The 9962-nt window shown below is 41.8% G+C and overlaps 1 pseudogene; it reads right to left on the reverse strand.

Annotated features, from left to right (window-relative positions):
- Positions 1 to 5050: 5050 nt before the first annotated feature.
- LOC117511593 lies at positions 5051 to 7283 on the reverse strand (annotated as a pseudogene).
- Positions 7284 to 9962: the final 2679 nt, after the last annotated feature.

Genomic DNA, 9962 nt, shown 5'->3' on the forward strand with positions numbered 1-9962 from the left:
GTATTGAAGTCGGCCCTGCTCAGACTAACAAATGTGTCAGACTTATGTCAGTGACACCACGTGATGTCACACAAAGTTAAAAAAAAAAAATTAGTCACCAAGTGGCAGCAAAGACCTAAAAGGGTGCAGAGTAAAGGAACAACGGTGCAACACAGACATCTATGTGACTATATTATTTATTAGTAACTGGCCCCATTAATCACAAAATGCTTCAAGTAAAGGCTTGAAAATGTATCTTTGTTTTTGTACATTTCAACAGGGAAACCAAGAAGAGAGAGGCCAAGTCCCAACTTCACAAGAAAACAGGTGAAGAAAAGGCCTCCGAATGGATTTAATTTTTTTGCACAGGAGCAGTGGAGGAATGTCGAGTTGGAGTATAACATGACCAACGGGGCCCTTGTAAATAGGATTCTGGGAGATAAAGTGAGTGATGTGTGAGACCTTCACAGCTTCATCACCGAGGAGCCCTGTGTGTGCTGACGGTGTGTTTTTGTCTGCGTGCAGTGCACGCTTTAGGGTGATTCTTTAACTACGGGCACTATTGGCCTTGTAATTTCCACCACAATATAAAGCGCCTTGGGGCAACTGTTTGTTGTGATTTGGCGCTATATACATGTGCTCTGATTTCACTGTTTATCTCCATAGAAACTACCCAAACAATCTTTCATATAAACTGTTTAAAGGGACATTACAGTGTTGTGGTGGAAATTACGGCAATAGTGTGGGACAACTACATTTTGTTTAAAAAAATCACAACAGTTGTATGACATTGAATACCCCAATTATGTTTTGATTATTTTACTGATATTTTATTCAGAAATATTTTAAAACATTAGAAAAGTTTCTTTACCATTCATTTTTATCATTGAAAATCAAAAGTGTGGGACAAGCACAAAACGGCAATATTTGCATATAATGATGCTGAAAAAAGGTGAAAGTCATCATAGACTACTAGAACAAATTTCTTAACACACTTTCATTGTAAAGACAACTATAAAAGTGTGAACTTCCCCTTTTTGGCGACAGTGGGAAGGAAAAACTCCCTTTTAACAGGAAGAAACCTCCAGCAGCACCAGGCTCAGGGAGGGGCAGTCTTCTGCTGGGACTGGTTGGGGCTGAGGGAGAGAACCAGGAAAAAGACATGCTGTGGAAGAGAGCAGAGATCAATCACTAATGATTAAATGCAGAGTGGTGCATACAGAGCAAAAAGAGAAAGAAACACTCAGTGCATCATGGGAACCCCCCAGCAGTCTAAGTCTATAGCAGCATAACTAAGGGATGGTTCAGGGTCACCTGATCCAGCCCTAACTATAAGCTTTAGCAAAAAGGAAAGTTTTAAGCCTAATCTTAAATGTAGAGAGGGTGTCTGTCTCCCTGATCCGAATTGGGAGCTGGTTCCACAGGAGAGGAGTCTGAAAGCTGAAGGCTCTGCCTCCCATTCTACTCTTAAAAATCCTAGGAACTACAAGTAAGCCTGCAGTCTGAGAGCGAAGCGCTCTATTGGGGTGATATGGTACTATGAGGTCCCTAAGATAAGCTGGGACCTGATTATTCAAAACCTTATAAGAAGAATTTTAAATTCTATTCTAGAATTAACAGGAAGCCAATGAAGAGAGGCCAATATGGAGATATGCTCTCTCCTTCTAGTCCCTGTCAGTACTCTAGCTGCAGCATTTTGAGTTCACACTTTTATAGTTGTCTTTACAATGAAAGTGTGTTAAGAAATTTGTTCTAGTAGTCTGACTTTTTCACCTTTTTCAGCATCATATGAAAATATTACCATTTTGTGCTTGTCCCACACCCAGACTTTTGATCTTCAATGATAAAAATGAATAGTAAAGAAACATTTTTTTCTAATGTTTTAAAATATCAGTAAAATAATCGAAACATAATTGGGGTATTCAATGTCATACAACTGTTTTTTTTTTTAAACAAAATGTAGTTGTCCCACACTATTGCCGTAATTTCCACCAACACTGTAATGTCCCTTTAAACAGTTTGTATGAAAGATTGTTTGGGTAGTTTCTATGGAGATAACCAGTGACATCAGAGCACATGTATATAGCGCCAAATCACAACAAACAGTTGCCCCAAGTCGCTTTATATTGTAAGGCAATGGTGTGGTGGAAATTACATTTACAAGGCCAATAGTGCCCATAGTTAAAGAATCACCCATGTGCAAAGACCAACTCATTTGGGCTAAACCCAGTACTCTCTTGAATTACTTCACGAGCAGCCAGCATCAGCCAAGGCAAATCTTCTTCCCAGTTGCCACCCAACTCAGTACAGTAAGCACGCAACAGCGACTTCAAGGACTGGTGGAAACGTTCCAAAGCGCCTCGTGACTCAGGATGGAAAGCCGTCGCTTTGATATGCCGCACTCTGAGCTGCTTCAAGACCTGACCAAACAGATGAGATGTAAAGTTACTGTCCTGATCCGACTGTATGACCTTCGGAATACCAAACACAGAAATAAATTGAGTAAGCGCTCGCACCACTGCCCTGGCAGTTATCGTCCGCAATGGATAAGCTGCTGGATACCGTGTAGCTTGACACATCACTGTGAGCAAATATGATGACCCAGACCTTAAACGAGGCAAAGGCCCAACACAATCAATTATCAAATGCTCAAATGGTTCAGATGCAACAGCAATTGGACTCAAGGGAACTGGCTTCAGCACTTGATAAGGCTTAGAAGTCAGCTGACACACGACATGTTTTAATAGAAACGTCTTTTTTTTAGATGCGGCCAAAAAAAATGTCTCAGGACCCAGTCATATGTTTTAGTCACCCCGGAATGTCCAGACTCATGTGCAAAATTTACTGAGCACCACGATTTGAAGTCTTTCATGTTGTTTCTGTCCACTGTTTTCTTTCACTCACTCTTGGCACCTGCTCACACATCTTTGTATCCTACATCACTTCACTTTGTGCTCGCTCTTCCTCCCCATCTTGCACAGTGTTTAATCTTTGTTCGCTAGCCACTCCCCCTTTTCTAGATTGTTCCTCACGTGCACCTTAACTCCTGCCCTATTTAGCCACCACTTCCCCGCAAGTTTGTCGTCTGTACACATTCTAGCGCTTATATCCAGTCCTGTTTAGCCGAGCTGTTCTTTTAAATCTGCTCTGTTTTTTTGACTACGCCTTTCACCTAGTGATGGCAATTTCGAGGCCTCATGAACCAATGAGCCACTTCAACACAACTGGCTGAAAATCGACACACTGCTTCGAGGCGTTTGATACAGTTTGAAGGGTGACATCTGCTGGATTGTTTTGAGAATTACCCTGAGCGAGTGCTGTGACAAATGTTTGCAGTAATTCATGACTGATGTGGTTTGTCCTTTGAAAAATACTAATAAAAAATGTCATCTTCATTATTGTCTTTCTTAATGTAATAAATAGTCCCTACAGATGCACACATACTGGTTATGAAAGCCTTTATTGTAGACTAGATTTATCAGTCCTCAATATTTGGATGGAATGTGACGGGAAAAGTGAGAAAGGCTTGTGCTTATGATACTGTAAATTAGAATAGAGGGGATAGGAGACGGTGATTGTGCAGCTATCAACAATTTTTATTCAAAAAAGAATCATTTCAACAGTGCTGGGCTTTAATCGGCTCCTCTTCTGCCTCACCACCTCTCCAGCTTTGGAGAAGACCCGCTCGCAAGCCACTGATGTTGCTGCATCGACAAATTTTTTTTTTTTTTTTTTTTTGCTATTCTATGTAAATTGAGATAGACTGTGGCTCGTGTCTCCCAGTACTTGAGCGGGTCCTCTCCTCTGGAGAGGTAGGGCTCCGACAAGAAGCATTGAACCTCCACTGTGGCATCTGCGGTCGCGCTCTCTTCTTTGGGTTGTGCCTACAATAAAAAAGAACAAATTATCCTTTGAGCATTTCTTGACATGTTTCTATCATTGAATGATACAAACCAACTCTGCTGTCCAGTAGTTCCCACAGGCTATCTCTGCTCTCCTGCCTCTGCTCCTCCTGTGGTGCAGCCTGATAGTTATTTTAGATGGAAGTATACGTAACAAAATAGTTTATCAAATGACAGTCTACCTGTGATGTAGATGGCATCCTGTCATGTCAAACTGCAGAAGCACATTCAGCTGTTAGTCTATTTACTGCATCCTGGGCATGTGATTGGTTTCCAAATGCCAACGTTTTGAAACGCGGATCAAGAATTGTTGAAAATGCAAGGACCCTCACTGTTTCCACATTGCATCTGGCAGCCAAGAGATGTTGCAAGTGATTGAGTTCAGTAGCGGTGCAGTTAACCAGTCCTGCAGCCTTTGTTGCCAGTTTATGTTGAACCATTCGGATGAGAGGGATAACCTTTGAAGCTGATAGTTTTTTCCGCCGACAGCTCAGTTGTGGCCATATTAAATGGTGCCAGTACATCCAGGCAATCACTTATGGTGTCATACTCATTGAATGAGAGGGAAGGTATATCTGTGGTGAGGGATGCAAGGGCTGCTCCGACTGGTTCACGCTGCTCATACAACCTCTGGAGCATGGAAAATGTTGAATTCCAGCGTGTGTCCACTTCTTGTATTAGTTTGTGTTGTGGCTTCTGTAGCTGTTTTGAAGCTTTGTAGCTGTTACATTTACAAGGCCAATAGTGCCCGTAGTTAAAGAATCACCCTTAATTTGGCTAGTCTCCTAACAGGCTGGCTTATAAAGTGTAGACATGGCAACCCAGCCAAAAACAAAAGAAAGGAGCTGCGCCATTGGCCAGACATGATCGAGCTGTTCAACCTTGAACACAAACCGTGACAAATGTTGCTTTGGCTTAAATTTTTCACCTCGATGAAGCACAGTAAAACGGGTTTCAAGCCATAGTCACTACCCTCTTTAAAGAAGTTTGAACATGATTGAAGCAATTAAGACTATTAATACCTCAAAGTTACCACTATCAACAGTTTTGAGAATCAGGATGAAATTTTTGAACAGTACAAAAATTGGATCCTGAGTTCAAATCTGGTGCTGATGATGGTGGGAACTACTATGCACAACACGTTTGTTCAAGATTGACAAAAAATGGATCAAGAAGTTACTGTGATGCTTCAAAACATGCCCGTTTTGCTATTTGGGATTAAACGGGAAGGAATGGCGCTCTGTGGAATAGTTCCATAAAACACACTAAGATGTTGCCATTTCTGCTTTGGCTTCTTTCTTTGGTAGCAGAGGTTGGGGCTTGGACAAACAGTTATCTTCCGTGTCCTGATCATTGTTATGAAAGTGGGCAACACAGTGTTACAATTTTAAAATGCTAATAAGTTAGGTCACTGATCCAAACTATTAACTAATTTATAGGTCTGAACTCTTAACCTTGTACTTGGCAGTCAGCTCCTCTGTAGTTTCTTGCTCCTACCTCAGATTCCCCATCATCTTCACCTTCTCTCCTAAAAGTCTCTGTTTCTCCTCACCCAGTAGACACTTTTCATCCCTAATGGCATCTTTCTCCATCTCCAGTCCCTGCACCTCCTGCATCACATACTCCTGCCCATCTTTCTCCACCTCATCTTCAACCTCCGTGTCTTCATCACCATATCTTTCCCAGGTCTCACCATCCACTTGCCCCTTCTTTTGTTTGCTCCTCCACTTCCTGTGTTTAATCTGGGTCTTACGGCGTGCAATTTCCCTCTGGAACTCATGAAGTAGGGCATCCTTTGGATTCTCATTGACTCGAGGCTAGTTCTGGAAATTCTTGCCCCGATTTGCATAGTGAGCATGGTGAGGGTCTCATCATAGTGCTGGGATGCTGGGCCTAAGGTGGCGACAATCAGTCTTGGCATTCCTACCGAGTGAGTCCTGCAGTAGTCTAGTCAGCTTGGAGTCCCGATATGGTACATGACCACTGCGTCCATCCACTAATGCTGAGATCACATTTCCCAGTGCTGACAGGACAAGTTGATTTTAGCAGCCTCCTTCGGGCGCTCTCCCTGGACCTCTGTCTTGGCTCACCGTTCGCTGCCTGCAAGATCCACCAGGTTGAGGCGGCCAACCCGGATGTGTTTCCTGCCATCTGGTCCAGGCTGGCCACACTCTAGTGTAATCAAGAAAAGCACGTGAGATCGAGATGAATGTTCATTCATGTCTGTTGCTCCCACTGCTCTTGCCTGATTGCCCAGGTTCATCACCTCTTCAATTTCCTTCATGTTTTTGTATACACACAATGTCAGATCATGAACATACACACCAGTCTCTGGGCTATCCCTGAGATCAAAGATCTGGTGTTTGCATGATTGGGATCAAGGAGATCCTGGATTTCTTCTCCTCGGTAGATGTCAAGATAGGATGCCTGCACCAGCTACTTTTTGTCAGCCTGGGACCGGGAGATGTTTGTGAAGATGTGATCGAAAGCATTTGGGATCACGCCTCGTTTCTCCAAGTACAACCATGCACCCTGCATGGTGTATGTCTTCCCAGTGCCAGTCTGACCATAAGCAAATATGGTACCATTGAAGCCTGCGATCACAGAGTGGACCAGCGGCCGCACACTTTCGTCATACAGGTCTCAGTTTGTAATAAACAGTCAACTGTGAATGTTTTCTGGGGCTCACTGGCTGGTGCACATGGTTTCTAAGATAACCTGTCCAAGACGGATTTCCATCTGGACTATACCCCCTACCGAACCATTGGAGTCCTCTTTGAGGCTCAATGGACGGCATCGAACTACCACCTTCACCAATTCGCTACTCTTGTTTTTTGACATCATTGGCTTTTGTTTATCAGAATGACTATTGAAAGGTTATCTTGCATTTCTATCAGGAAAATGTTCTAGGTAACAACAGCGTAATCAGCCGAAATAACATCTTGTCTGTTTGACTGAATTATGTGACCATTGATATTTTTAAATTATTAATAACAAATCTACTGTAGGCTTCTTGGCCAAATAGTTTCTACAGGACCTTCAGAGCCAACTACTAATGAATATTCATTAAAACAAATAAGGAGCCACAGGTATTCCTAATGGCTAATTAACATTCACCTACAAATGGACACATCAGATCGATGCTCCATTGGAGTTTGGCTTCATTCGCTTGAAAATCCCACAACAGCAGCAGTAATGATAAAAAAAAAAAAAAAAAGTTATTTCACCAATGCCGTCTTTTATGCGTCCCAGAAATCCGCAGCTAATCACATTCTTCGGCATCTTCCTGTCCGATACCCGCAAATACTCTGAAGCAGGTTTACGGCTCTTGCGGCGTGTGAGGAGAGCATGCGCTCACTCCAGCACGCGACCACCACGCCCCACATCACTGTGCACTCTGCTCAGAGTGCCGCTCTCACTGGAGTGACAACACACAGAATGTGTCTCTTCCCAGATAGATCTCTTTCAGTGCAGCTTCTATGGCGTCAGATCAGTGACAAAACCCCACTCGTGTAAAAAAATGCGTTCACGTGTAGATATTTATGGCAAGCCAACACTGCCACAAATACGCCACTTTCAGTCACATTTCCCCAAAAATATGCTGTAAAAAAATGCCATTTTTTCAGTTATTACAGCGCTTTTTACATCGTAATTAAAGATGAACCCTTTAAATGTGCCGTAATGTGTGAAAAAATACACCTTTTTCACGCTGCAATGGAGCCCTTAAAAAGCACCGTAAAAAAAAAAACGCCATTCAAATGCACACAACGTGCGTCTGTGCACTTCACAACGCATGTAAAGCATGGCGTTTGTGCAGTATGATAATTATCTCCAGCCTCCTTTTCTCTCAGCCACTGAACTTGAAGTGTTTGTGCCCAATCGCTGATCAAGACGAGCAGACAGAATCAGTCCAGCACAACAGATCTCTTTGTGGCAAAGTTTGCTCCAACTTACCTGTTGTGTCGGCTAATATTTTGAGGGTTAGGCAGGAAAATATCTCATAAATTAACATCCTCTTTTATACATCGTTTTATTTATTTATTTTTTACTCAAATACGTTTCCCTCCTTATTTATTTTAGGGATTTTACACATCTGCTATGTAACTGTGGCTGTAGTGCAGTGGTAAGACTCCCATCTGCCGTTCAGGTCTTTTCAGGTTTGAATCCTGTGAGTGGCGTGTTTTTTTTGTTTTTTTTTTTAACCAGAAAAACTCCCATTGAGATTAAGAACATCTTTTCCAAGGGAGTCCTGGTCAAGATAAACAGCAGCAAATACAAAACACAGTTACACATTTACACAAAGACAAGCAAAAGGCAAATAAAAGATGATACAAATTTAAATTACAAGCATACTATAAAAAACAAGTGCATATATTGGAGTTGGCCTCAAGTGCTCTCAATGTGGATTTAAAAGCACTCAATGAAATTAATACTTTTAATTTCCACTCCTCTTACAGTTTATTCCAGGCAAAAGCTGCAGAGTGGACAAAAGCCCTCTTCTGTCCGGGCACATGGAACAGAGCTGAACCACAGCAATAAATAACTGTGCCGTCAACATAAAAATGCAGATTAGCATCTGACACATTAGAGCCCAAAAAGTTTGTATGATTAATAAATAAAAGCAGACCCAAAACAGAACCCTGTGGCACCCCCTTGTGGACAGAAACAAATTCAGATTTAAAAATAATAACCTTTATTTAACCAGGTAGAATTCCACTGAGATTGAAGCCTCTTTTGCTTGGAAGACCTGGCCAAGAAAGGCAGCAGCACACTTCATCATGGACAGATTAACATCAACAGGAGAACGATGGTGATAAATAAAATACAATAAATTTGGTCATAATAACATTGCACATGGTGGAAAGTATCAGCAAGATTTAGTTTTAGAAACACAGGCATTGCACAAAAGAATCCGTTTGTACAGGGGTCAAAAGTTAAAGTTGCTCCAATTTTGGTAAAAAATGGTGCAAATTATTGGTTGAGGTAATATGGTTCAAAAAAGGAATAGTTTGCACCATGTGTCACGCTTAGTTATGTTACAGGGTAACATATGTCAAATGTCATAAAATCCAAAGGACGTCGACCTTTTTTGACCTTTCATTTGTAGACCAAACTTTCAACAGATCAAAACTATTCAGTTTATTAATTCGATTAGCACAACCGATAATTTGCACCTACATGGCTGCCTATTGAAAATTTAGGTGGCTAATGTGCTTTTACAAAGGAGTGATGACTAAGGAGTATTTGTGCCAAATTTGGTGTTTTGGTGCCTCTGTTAGTATTCTGTCATCTGCTTCACTATAGTATGTAAATCAGCTTTTGTTCTCCCTTTACTAAAAGATACCCAGTGATTTTAACTCATTATACACCAACATATAATCTAGCAGTGCTGGCCAAAATTCTTGACATTCTGGTGTGAGAACAAGTAAAAGATGGGGACGAGTCTGTCTACAGACGGAGATCGGTCACCTGGTGTCCTGGTGCAAACAGAACAAGCTGGAGCTCAACACCCTCAAGACAGTGGAGAGGGTTGTTGACTTCATAAAGAACCCAGTGCTCTGTGACTCCTCAGCTGCCATTTTGGAGTCCTTCTGCTACCTGTGGATCACATCACTCAGGACCTCAAGTAGGAGCTGAACGTCAGCTCTCTCATCAAGAGAACAAAACAGAGGATGTACTTTCTACAGCAGCTGAGGAAGTTCAACCTGCCACAAACGATGGTGAACTTCTACACCACCATCACTGAGTCCATCATCTTTGTCTGTCACCACTAATAACGTAAACAGCCACAGAAATTTGGGAAAGTTATTAAATCTCTCACTATGAAGAAAAGCTCTCAATGACATGTTTTCGTGTACCTCGTGTCTTCACTGAAGCAGGAAAGAAAGCCTTTAGTTTGTCAGCTCCCTCTCCAATCTGAACTAAAACTGTCCAGACTGACCTCCTTGAACTCCTTTCAGTTTATTTAATGAGATCACAAATGGGATTCTTTTGTGCAATGCCTGTGTTTCTAAAACTAAATCTTGCTGATACTTTCCACCATGTGCAATGTTATTATGACCAAGCTGATTGTATTTTATT

This window comes from Thalassophryne amazonica, chromosome 6 (genome assembly GCF_902500255.1).
Source record: "Thalassophryne amazonica chromosome 6, fThaAma1.1, whole genome shotgun sequence".
Classification (NCBI taxonomy): Eukaryota; Metazoa; Chordata; class Actinopteri; order Batrachoidiformes; family Batrachoididae; genus Thalassophryne; species Thalassophryne amazonica.